At 54.4% G+C, this 9,304-nt stretch overlaps 1 protein-coding gene across 8 annotated transcripts in view; it reads right to left on the bottom strand.

The window, feature by feature from the left end:
* Tmem63c (transmembrane protein 63C) overlaps positions 1 to 9,304 on the bottom strand; it is a 64,555-nt gene that overhangs the window by 37,952 nt on the left and 17,299 nt on the right. The gene's annotated exons all lie outside the window — the stretch shown is intronic.

Genomic DNA, 9,304 nt, shown 5'->3' with positions numbered 1-9,304 from the left:
GCACGACGGACAGCTCCGCACAGGGCGGGACTCTCAGCACGACGGACAGCTCCGCACAGGGCGGGACTCTCAGCACGACGGACAGCTCCGCACAGACCTCCCGCTGAGCTCTCGCGCTCTCTGCCAGAGCTTGTGGGCAGGACCAGGCCGGGCTCACTTGTGTCCCTCGCCTAAGAATAAGAATGAGGATGACAGCTGACATTTACTGAGTTCTATGTGTCAAGCACTGTGCCAAGTCTTTTTTTTTTTTTTTTTTGGTCTTTTTGAGACAGGGTCTCGCTATGCAGTTCTGGTGGCCTTGGACTCACTTTGTAGCCCAGGCTGGCCTCAAACTCGCAATGATCCTCCTGCCTCAGTCTCCTGAGTGCTGGGATTACAGGCGTGCACCACCAGGCCCAGCTATGTGTGCCAAGTCTCTTAAGGCATTGTGTGGGTTCTGCCCCTATCAGGTTGCCCTCAGCACTCATCACTTCTTTGCAGTGTGCCTGCCTATACTGCAGAAGCTGGAAAGCTAAAAACGACATTTCCTTCACTCCCTGCAGCTGGGCTCTGGGTACAGATTAGGTTCCATCAGGGAGACGCACTGGAGATGGACTGAGAATGTGGAAGGGAGGCGAAGGTCACCCCCTAGGTTCTCGAGCTGTGCTCCGGCATGGTGAGGGGGAGGGGTTCTCTCTCTTGGTTTTTTCTCCGGTACTGGGAACCGAACCCACGACTTTGCGCTTGCCAGGCAGGTGCTTTTGCCGCTGAGCTAAATCCCCAGCCCGAGGGGTTCTCTCTCTGTAGCAGATTCAGCACCCAGACTCTGGCTCTCAGGGAGAGGGCACAAGTGGCAGCTGCAGCGATTCCCTGAGCCCTGAATTCCAGGTAAGCGGATGTGAACTCTGGCTCCAGGAATGGCTCTGGACTGCGGGTGAGGAGTGCTTTGTCTTCTGGATCAGGTCGGCTCGTAAAGTCCCAGGTTCTGACTTTCCAGTGCTTTTGAGGGCATGGACTTCCCTGCATTCAATTTTGTTTGAACATTCTCAGAGTGGTTTTTATTCCCTGTCCAAAACCCCAGTAGAAGCAGGGCATGGTGGCACACACCTGTAATCCCAGCACTTGAGAGGCTGAGGCAGGAGAATCGTTGCAAGTTCAATACCAGCCTCGGCTACAAAGTGAGTTCAAGGCCAGCCTGAACTGCATAGTGGGACCCTGTCTCAAAAAGAAAGAAAAAGCAACAAAAAACAAAACCCCTGTAGATCCGAGCTGAGCTGGGGGCAAGGTGGGGGCGGGTAACTGCACAACCTCTTGGAGGAGGCTGCTCTGCGCCCTCGAGGCAGAGAACACTGATGCTCAGGAGTAGCAGCAAAGACCCCAGGCCCAGGCCTGAAGTTAAAGGAAAAAGGAAGTGCAGGCAGGGAACTGTGGAACCACACTGCGGGGCTGAGTGGAGACAGCCTCCCAGAAGCCTCAGAAGAGGGGAAGGAGAGGGTGTGGAGCTCTGCGATGGGCAGCATGGTGTATCCTTATGGTCATGTGGATGAGCATCATTTATTCCTCGCAAGCAACCTAACAGGTAATAGCCTAAGGAGCAGGGATCAGTATCCCCCTTTGGCAGGCAGACAATCTGAGCTCAAAGAGATTAAGCAACTGGTTAAAGTGACATAGCTGGAGAGACCCAGGCAGAACTGGAACCCAAGTGTCCAGCTCCACTACACTGCGTGGCTTCTGAAGGCACAGTTAGGGAGAGCAGCTCTGCCCATTCCAGGAGGACTGCATTTTTGGGGTACAGGAAGATGGGCACCCCTGTACTAGATCTAAGATCAAGAGAGGTGCAGTGGCCACTCGGACTTGGCTAGAAGTTTCTTGAGTCAGCTTCCCCATTGCGTCCGCCTCACCCCTGGCACCAACAGGGCTCCTCTTCTGCCAAGAAGCTTCTACCCCTTGTTTTCCAGCCCCAAAGCCCGCCCATGGCCCACGCCTTGCTGCCAAAGCCCCGAGGCAGGGAGCGGCCACAGCAATGCCCAAATGCAGTGGGGGCAGAAAGTGCAGGTGGCTATGGGACATCATGGACACCCAGGCCCTGGGAACTGGGCAGTGACTCAGGGAGACACTGGATGGAGGAGGGGTGACAACTGCTTGTACTAAAAAGGCAAAGGAGTAAGAGAAAACAGCAGGATATGATGCTATTAAGCTAGATGAGCTCGACGCTTTAAAAATACATTAAAAAGGAATAAAGAAAAAAATTTTAAAACCTAAAATTATATCCTGTTCTTTCAGTGGTCTTTTGTAATTTTTTTCTGAATTTGAAAAGCTAATATGAACACATATGATTGCTTATAATTAGAAAGAGATCCTATTTTAAAAGGAAGGCTTAAGCCGGGGATATAGCTCAGTGGCATAAGCGCCTGCCTGGCAAGCACTAGGTCCTGAGTTCAATCCCTGGTACAAAAAAAGAAAAAAGAAAAAAATAACTAAAAGGAAGGCTTCATATTCCCAGGCAGACAAATAACCAAATAACAAATTCCCTCTCCTTCCCCATCAGCGCCTCCCTGAAGGCTCGCTGCGGCTACCGTGTCCGTGCGGGCCCAGCCCTCTGTGCCGGTCTCAGCTCCATCCTCGCAGGCTCCTGCTTCACAAGGTCCGGCTGACTCCACCGCTGCCTCCTGCCCTCCCCTCAGGGCCTGGTGGGGCCAGGTGCAGACAGCCAATGCTGACCCCGCACCATTGGGCCTAGGCGGCAGTGAGACCCCAGGTCTGCCCAGAGCGCCAGATGCAGCCCCTGCCCCAGCAGTGGCTCCAGCCACCACCGTGGCACCATGAAGAACCACGGCTGTGATGAGAAAAGGCAGACCCTGCACTCAGCTTAGGGAGGCCCTTGGGGAACGAAAGGGAAGCCTCCGTGGGGGGTGGGAGCCTGCCATGAGCCTGGCCTCTGGACATTCCCCCAGCTGTGGGCGGAGGCCCCGGTGCGCAGTCACCTTCTCACCTGATCCAACAGTCCTGTCAGGGTAGGGGTGAGGCCCAGAGCCTACCCAGGGCCACACAGCCAGTGGGGAGAGTTTGAGGTGGCGTCTGAGACCAAGGCCCGAGCTTTTGCACAGCTCCCCGCTCCTGCTGACATCTGGGCTCATCCCAGGGGCAGAGGCTGGGCAAGGGGTACCCTCCACACCTCTGCACAGGCAGCAGACAGATGCCCTTTACCCTTTTGTGGCCCCACCCCTCCATTTCCTGGAGGGCCTCCTGATTCCCCCACTGCTTCCCTCAGGCAACCTTCCTGGGACACCCTGTCTACCCAGGCTTGGCTCGAAGCCTACACGTGGAGGGCATGGTGACAGCTCCCACCGAAGCAGATAACTCGGAGAAAGAAAAATGTGGCACATCTCACATCTGAGTGCTGTGGAGCAAATGCATTCGCCACAACCAGGCAAAGCTGACACCTCCAGGGCGATCCTGAGTGATTGCTGTGGTTCCCATCTCCATGGCAACAAGTGTGGACTAAGCCTTCAGCCTGCACGACTGGGCAATGCTTGGCCCCCTGCCCAGGGCTCAGATCCCTGCCGCGGGCAGTGTGGTTCCCGCCCCGACTGGTTCCTCTGCAGGAGTCTTGAGGGAGGCCGGCAGTGGGCCCACCAGGATGCAGCGGCAGAAGGCAATCCAAAGGCCTCCCCAGGTACAGCAGGATGAAGGCTGCCAGTAGAGAGGGACCCACAGCAGCCACCAAGTGGGCACTGCTGGTGCCATTCCACCCCACTGCCTCCTGCTGCTAGCACGGGCTCTCACTCACCTCGGCTCTGCAGCCAAAGGCTGAGCCCCAGGCCCACTCGGCCTCACGCAGCTCTTCCTGATTCACTGCTGTGCAGACAGAGCTGGCCTTAACGGAACCCTGCTCTGTGCTGGCACCAAGCTAGGAACATGTGGCTTGGCCAGCAGGGAGTGCCATGGCAGATGGGGGACCTCGGACCTGGGACAGCAGACCATCAGATCAGAGAGTGACAGTGACACTGATCAGCAAAGAAAACAAGGTGCAGACCACACGCGGACGGTGGCCTGGGCCTGGTGCTCCCTGAAAGTGAACACAGCTGGGCAGCAGCGGCCTTCTGCGAGGGAAAGAGGTAGGGACAGAAACAGGATGAGGACGTTCACTATTCGCTTTGTTCTTGTTACTATTTCTTTTCCTTTCTTTCTTTCCTATTTTTTTTATTTTGAGACAGGGTCTTGCTAGATAATCTAGCTGGGCTTGAACTCACTCTGTAGCCCAGGCTGGCAAAGAACTTACAGTGATCCTCCTGCCTCAGCCTCCTGAGTGCTCCCAAGTGCTGGGACTGCAGACGTGCACCACCATGCCCAGCTCTTTATTACTTTTTAAATTTTGAAATCTATGCATATCTACCCACTCCAAATAAAACACAAATAAGAAGCAGCACCATGTAATAAATGTGGTAATAAGGGTGCTGGGGGCCCAGTGAGGACAGTAGGTAGCTTGGACATTAGGGGCTCCCTTCTCTTGAGACCCCAGTATTCTCACCTGCAAGGGGTGAATATGTGTGTGTGTGTGTGTGTGTGTCTATCTGTCTGCTTCTCTATGGGTGGATCTTCTGCATTGAATAGTGTCCTCCAAAATGCATATCTACCTGTGACCACAGAACCTGTTTGGAAACGGGGTCTTTGCAGATGGAATTAGTTGAAATGAGGTCACAGGAGGTTAGGACGGCCCCTAGACCCAAAGACAGGTGTCCTTTATAACAGGGCCGCATAAGGACAGAGGCAGACCCTGGACTGACACAGCTGCAAGCCGAGCACCACATGGATGTGTGTGTGTGTGTGTGTGTGTGTGTGTGTGTGTGTGTGTGTACCTTGCCAAGGCCCAGCCTGAGTCCTGCTGCAGGGCACCCCTGGGGGATGCACCAGGCACTGGGATGGAGCAGGCTCCAGGCTAGGCTGGAGCAGTGTCCTCTAGGGCCAGCTGAGGGGTGCCTAGGATGTCTTCAGGGGATGTCTCCAAGCCCAGGGGTGTGGGCCCATTGGGAGCCATGCCGGGGACGGGGGCCAGCAGTGGGCCTCTTAAGCCCTTCAGCATGGTGGCCATTCAGCCCAGAGCTGCTCCCTCCTCTCCCCTTTGGGGTTGGATTACAGGAGAAAGAACCAGAGGTACTGGGGAACTTGAGAGAGCGAGCCTCTAACCCCAGAGTGTGGGCTTCACAGGCCCCACCCGAGGTGCTGGTGAGGCAGAACCGGGAGCCTGAGAGTTGCATCTCTAACAAGCCCCTAGGTGATGCCAACGCCATGGGGCAGAGAACTGTACTTGGAGAATCACCCGTGAGCAGAGGTTCAGCCCGGAGACTCATCCTGGAGCTCGGGGCGGGCAGCCGGGTCTTCAGGACGGGCCCTGGGAAAGCTGGGCCCCACAGGGCTCATCTAATCTGCTTCCTCTTGTTGTCTCTCCCAGCTGCCCCCCATCGCTGACAAGATCATCTATTCAGCAAACTGGCTCAGCCTCCGCGGCTGTGCCCAAGGAGCTAATAATCTCGGCAAAGCTTCTTGTGGGCACAGAGACCAGCCAGGAGCCGTAACAGGGACACGGAAGTTCAGGGCTGCTGGGAGCCTTGCGAAGACCTTGCCTCAGTCCTGGGGAGTCTGGAGGGCTGCCTGGTGGAGAAGCCAAGGGAGCACCGGGAAGATGGGACACTTAGCTCCGTTAATTGCAGGCTTATTTGCTGTCTAGCGTCAGTTCAGACCTGGAAGTGCAGGCATTTCAACCCTCACAGCACCTCTGAGAAGGGCACAACTGCCGCTGAAGGAGATTTAGATAGTGTGGCCACTTTCCCAGGCTGGGGACACCTGAGCCTCCGACCACAAGGAGGGAGGGGCGGGACATTCCAGAGCACATGCACAGCGCATGCGCGGCAGCCAGCTCGGTCATGGGCTCAGACTGCGTGCAGGCTTTCCTCTGGGGGCTCGCGCCCCGCCATAGACACACACCCCACTCAGCAGAGGAGGGAGGCCGGAGGTGAGGCCGTCCCTGGGCTCCAGCCCCATCTGTCTAAATAGGGCATGAGCCCCGCCGGCTGCCTAGGGGCTCTGAGTGCAGCTGCCCCAGCCTGGGTGGGCACCAGATGTCAGAGGCTGTCGGTCTGGCTGATGTGGCCTCACAGGGCCGTCGGGACCCCAGAGAGCCCAGCCATGAGGGCCTGAGACGCATGTGCAGCCACGGTGGGCTCTGTTTACGGATTTGCTGTGGTGACGGTCAGCCCTGGAGGGAGGCAGAGCCGAGTGCTGAGGGGCAGTGGTGAGCACAACTTCCAGGACTTATGGTGACCTCCACCCTTGGCCCTCGACAGTCTCCGTATGGCTCTGGGGTCCACTGGCCTCATCAACTACATCACAAGACCCCAGGCCAGAGACCACCATCCTTCCGAACTTGCTGCTGGCCTTGCGTGGGATTAGGAAAGCCACTCTGATCCAGAGGATGGAGCCGGAGAAAGTGAGCCCCAGCTAGAGCAAGGAGTACTCTAGTTAGACTGAAGGAAGCCCTGGTCTGGCAGGAAGGAAGCAGCAGCTATTTCTGGAAATATCCTTCTCTCTGTGGCAGTTTACCTGTCCCCTCCATGCTCACTTCTCCTCTCCTCTCCTGCTCACTGCCCCTTCCACTTCCGCCGTTGTCATCCGTGAGGGTGACCTGCTTGTCCAGAGTCATGCGGCCTTGGAACACAGACACGATGCACCCCAGGTGTGCTACCCCTCACCTGCTGTGCCCAGGGCACTTCCAGCCAGACAGAGCAGACAGCTAAACCAGTACCTAATCTGAAACAGAGCCACAGGCACTGGCAGAAGTCAGTGGGGAATAGACAGGCAGAGGCGAGCAAGGAATGGAAGAATCCAGAAATGACAGACAGACTGGTGTGGCTGGAAAGGTGCAGTGAGAAGGGTTTGCTGAGCTTACGGGCAGGTCAGGGTTGGATCTCCAGGCCCTCAATCAGGCTGAATGATTTGCACTTTGTGGTGTGAGCAGTGGGGAGCGATGGAAGGTTTTTGAGAAAGGGATGACACTGTCTGGCCTGAAACCAGAAGGGCTTCTCGATCTTGTGATTGTTCTAGGATCTCACGAAAGTCACCCAGCCTTGACTCTGAGTCCTGAGTCCTGTCAAGACCCCCAACGGGGACAGTCTGTGTCTGTTACACTTGCAGTGAAGTCTGTCCCCGCAGCCCACCTGTGCCACTCCAGAGTCTCCTTTCCTTCCCTTTTTCTTTTTTCCTATTGCACTGGTCTCTTTCTAACACATTTCACCCTTATGCTGCTTATCTGTCCTTACCCCCAACCCCAGTGAGCAAAGACCATGGCTGGGCTCCTGTTTTACTTGCTGAACACCCAGTGCTAGCACTGGGTCTGGGATCCCAATAAACTCATCATCTGTCAGCTAAATCAAGAGGAAAGCACCACCCTGCAGGCACCAGGAGGGTTTGCTTTGCCCCTTCTGTGGCACTCCCCTCCCAGCTTCCAGGGCTTGGCAGCTCCAAGCCTCCTAGTAGGAAAATCTCTGAGAAAATCAGACAGAGCTGTGCTGCTCCCTCCTGTACCTCTCACCCTCGCCAGAAATCTGAGGAGATTTGGACTCTTCCTCCTTCCCTCCCTTGCCAAAACCTCTGCTGCTTTCCTTCATCTCAGAGCGGAGGCCAAGAGAGGAAAATCATACCTAAGGGAGGTTTTGCAGGACAGCGCAGCCTGAAGGAGCCGCTTTGACCGTCCAGGCGAGTGAGTACACCTTACTGAGCACCCGCGGCCAGGCAGGGCATTCTGCTCCAGTTTGACCTCACACTGACCCTATGAGTGGGAGTTCTCCCCCCACCCCTCCCTTTTACAAATGGAAAAATAGACTCAGAGAAGTTGTTGACATTGGCTAAGGTTTTCCTGCCAGAGGAGAAGCCTGGTTTTAAATGCAGGTCTGCCCTACTCCAACCCTGGTCCTTCACGGTACACAGTATACAGGAAGCAGCTGAGAAGGGGATTGAGCGGGCTGAGCTCTCTGTCCAAGGTGCTGATCATCGGTGGTCTGCCAACCCTGGGCTGTACACCCAAGCTAACGGAGCTCAAGTGCGGGCCACCTCCCAGCAGCGAGTGAGGACAATGACTTCACGTCTGCCACCTGGCCTGAACTCACTCATCAGAGTGCTGCGGTTCCTGCCTGTTCTGGGCAATGGCCACGTGTTCTCTCTGCACTCTGATGTGGACAGAGTTGGCTGGGCTCACTGCGCTTGCAGTCCCAGTGGATCCAGCACCCTGTGCCCAGGTCTTCTCAGGACTGGCTATGGTCAGGGAGGCAGAGGAGCCTGGATCAAATCTGAAGCTGTGGGACTTCAGGCCACTGTACTTCCAATCTTAGGAACTTAGTTCACCCACCTCAAGGGTGGAAATTCTTTCTCTGTAAATATTACAAATTCCTTGTTCTTTGCAGGGAAAACAATACATATCCAGTTTCAACCTTCAAGACTCTTAAAGCACAGGTTAGGACATAATCTATTAAATGTGTCATAGGGAGCCATGGATGATTATAGATCAACCGGGTACTACGATCACTATACTGAGCTCTAGGGAAGCTAATCAGGCAGCAGGGGATCACTGGGAGAGAACAGACCTCTGCAATAATTAGAGCTTGCATGTAAAGTGCTTACTGGTTGCTAGAAATTGTTTCAAGTATTTTGAAGATATTAACTTACTGATCCTCACAATGACATGAGGGTACTATTATCCCCATTTTACAGATTAAGAGACTAAAGTATGTAGAGATGACAAAGCTGGCAAAGTTTCAGGCCTGAGCTTTTAACCACTGTTCACTGTTGGTTCTCAGGGCCATCTAGTCTTCCGGGACCAGGGTCTGGCACAGGGCTGGGCAGTGAGCACAGCTGGGGGACACAAGTCAGGTGCTGCCTGGGCACAGGCTGCTTGCTGTCCCAAGGGCCAGGAAATGATAAGGGAGACGTGAATGGCAAACACTCTGCTCTGCACATAGCTAAGATGGCTTTTATCCACAATAGCAACACTCACAATGTTCTTGGCCCACAGCCTTTACAGGATAACTTCTTTCATTTAAGAGAGATTTTAGACACTTTCAAGTCTTATCATAGTTACAGCTTCCACCGATAAGCCTCCTGGACTATGTAGTCCTTTCTCAAAGGTTTATTCATTAACATATTTACTTACATACCTGGGGGAGAAAGCCTTACTGCGATGCTACCCTGTAAATATATATATATATATATATATATATATTTTCTTTTTCTTTTTTTCTTTTTTTGTTTTTTTTCCAGTACCAGGAATCAAACT

The sequence above is a fragment of the Chinchilla lanigera genome, unplaced genomic scaffold (assembly GCF_000276665.1).
Source record: "Chinchilla lanigera isolate Chin_1 unplaced genomic scaffold, ChiLan1.0 scaffold00037, whole genome shotgun sequence".
NCBI lineage: Eukaryota > Metazoa > Chordata > Mammalia > Rodentia > Chinchillidae > Chinchilla > Chinchilla lanigera.
This window is presented reverse-complemented; position numbering and strand designations above follow the sequence as displayed.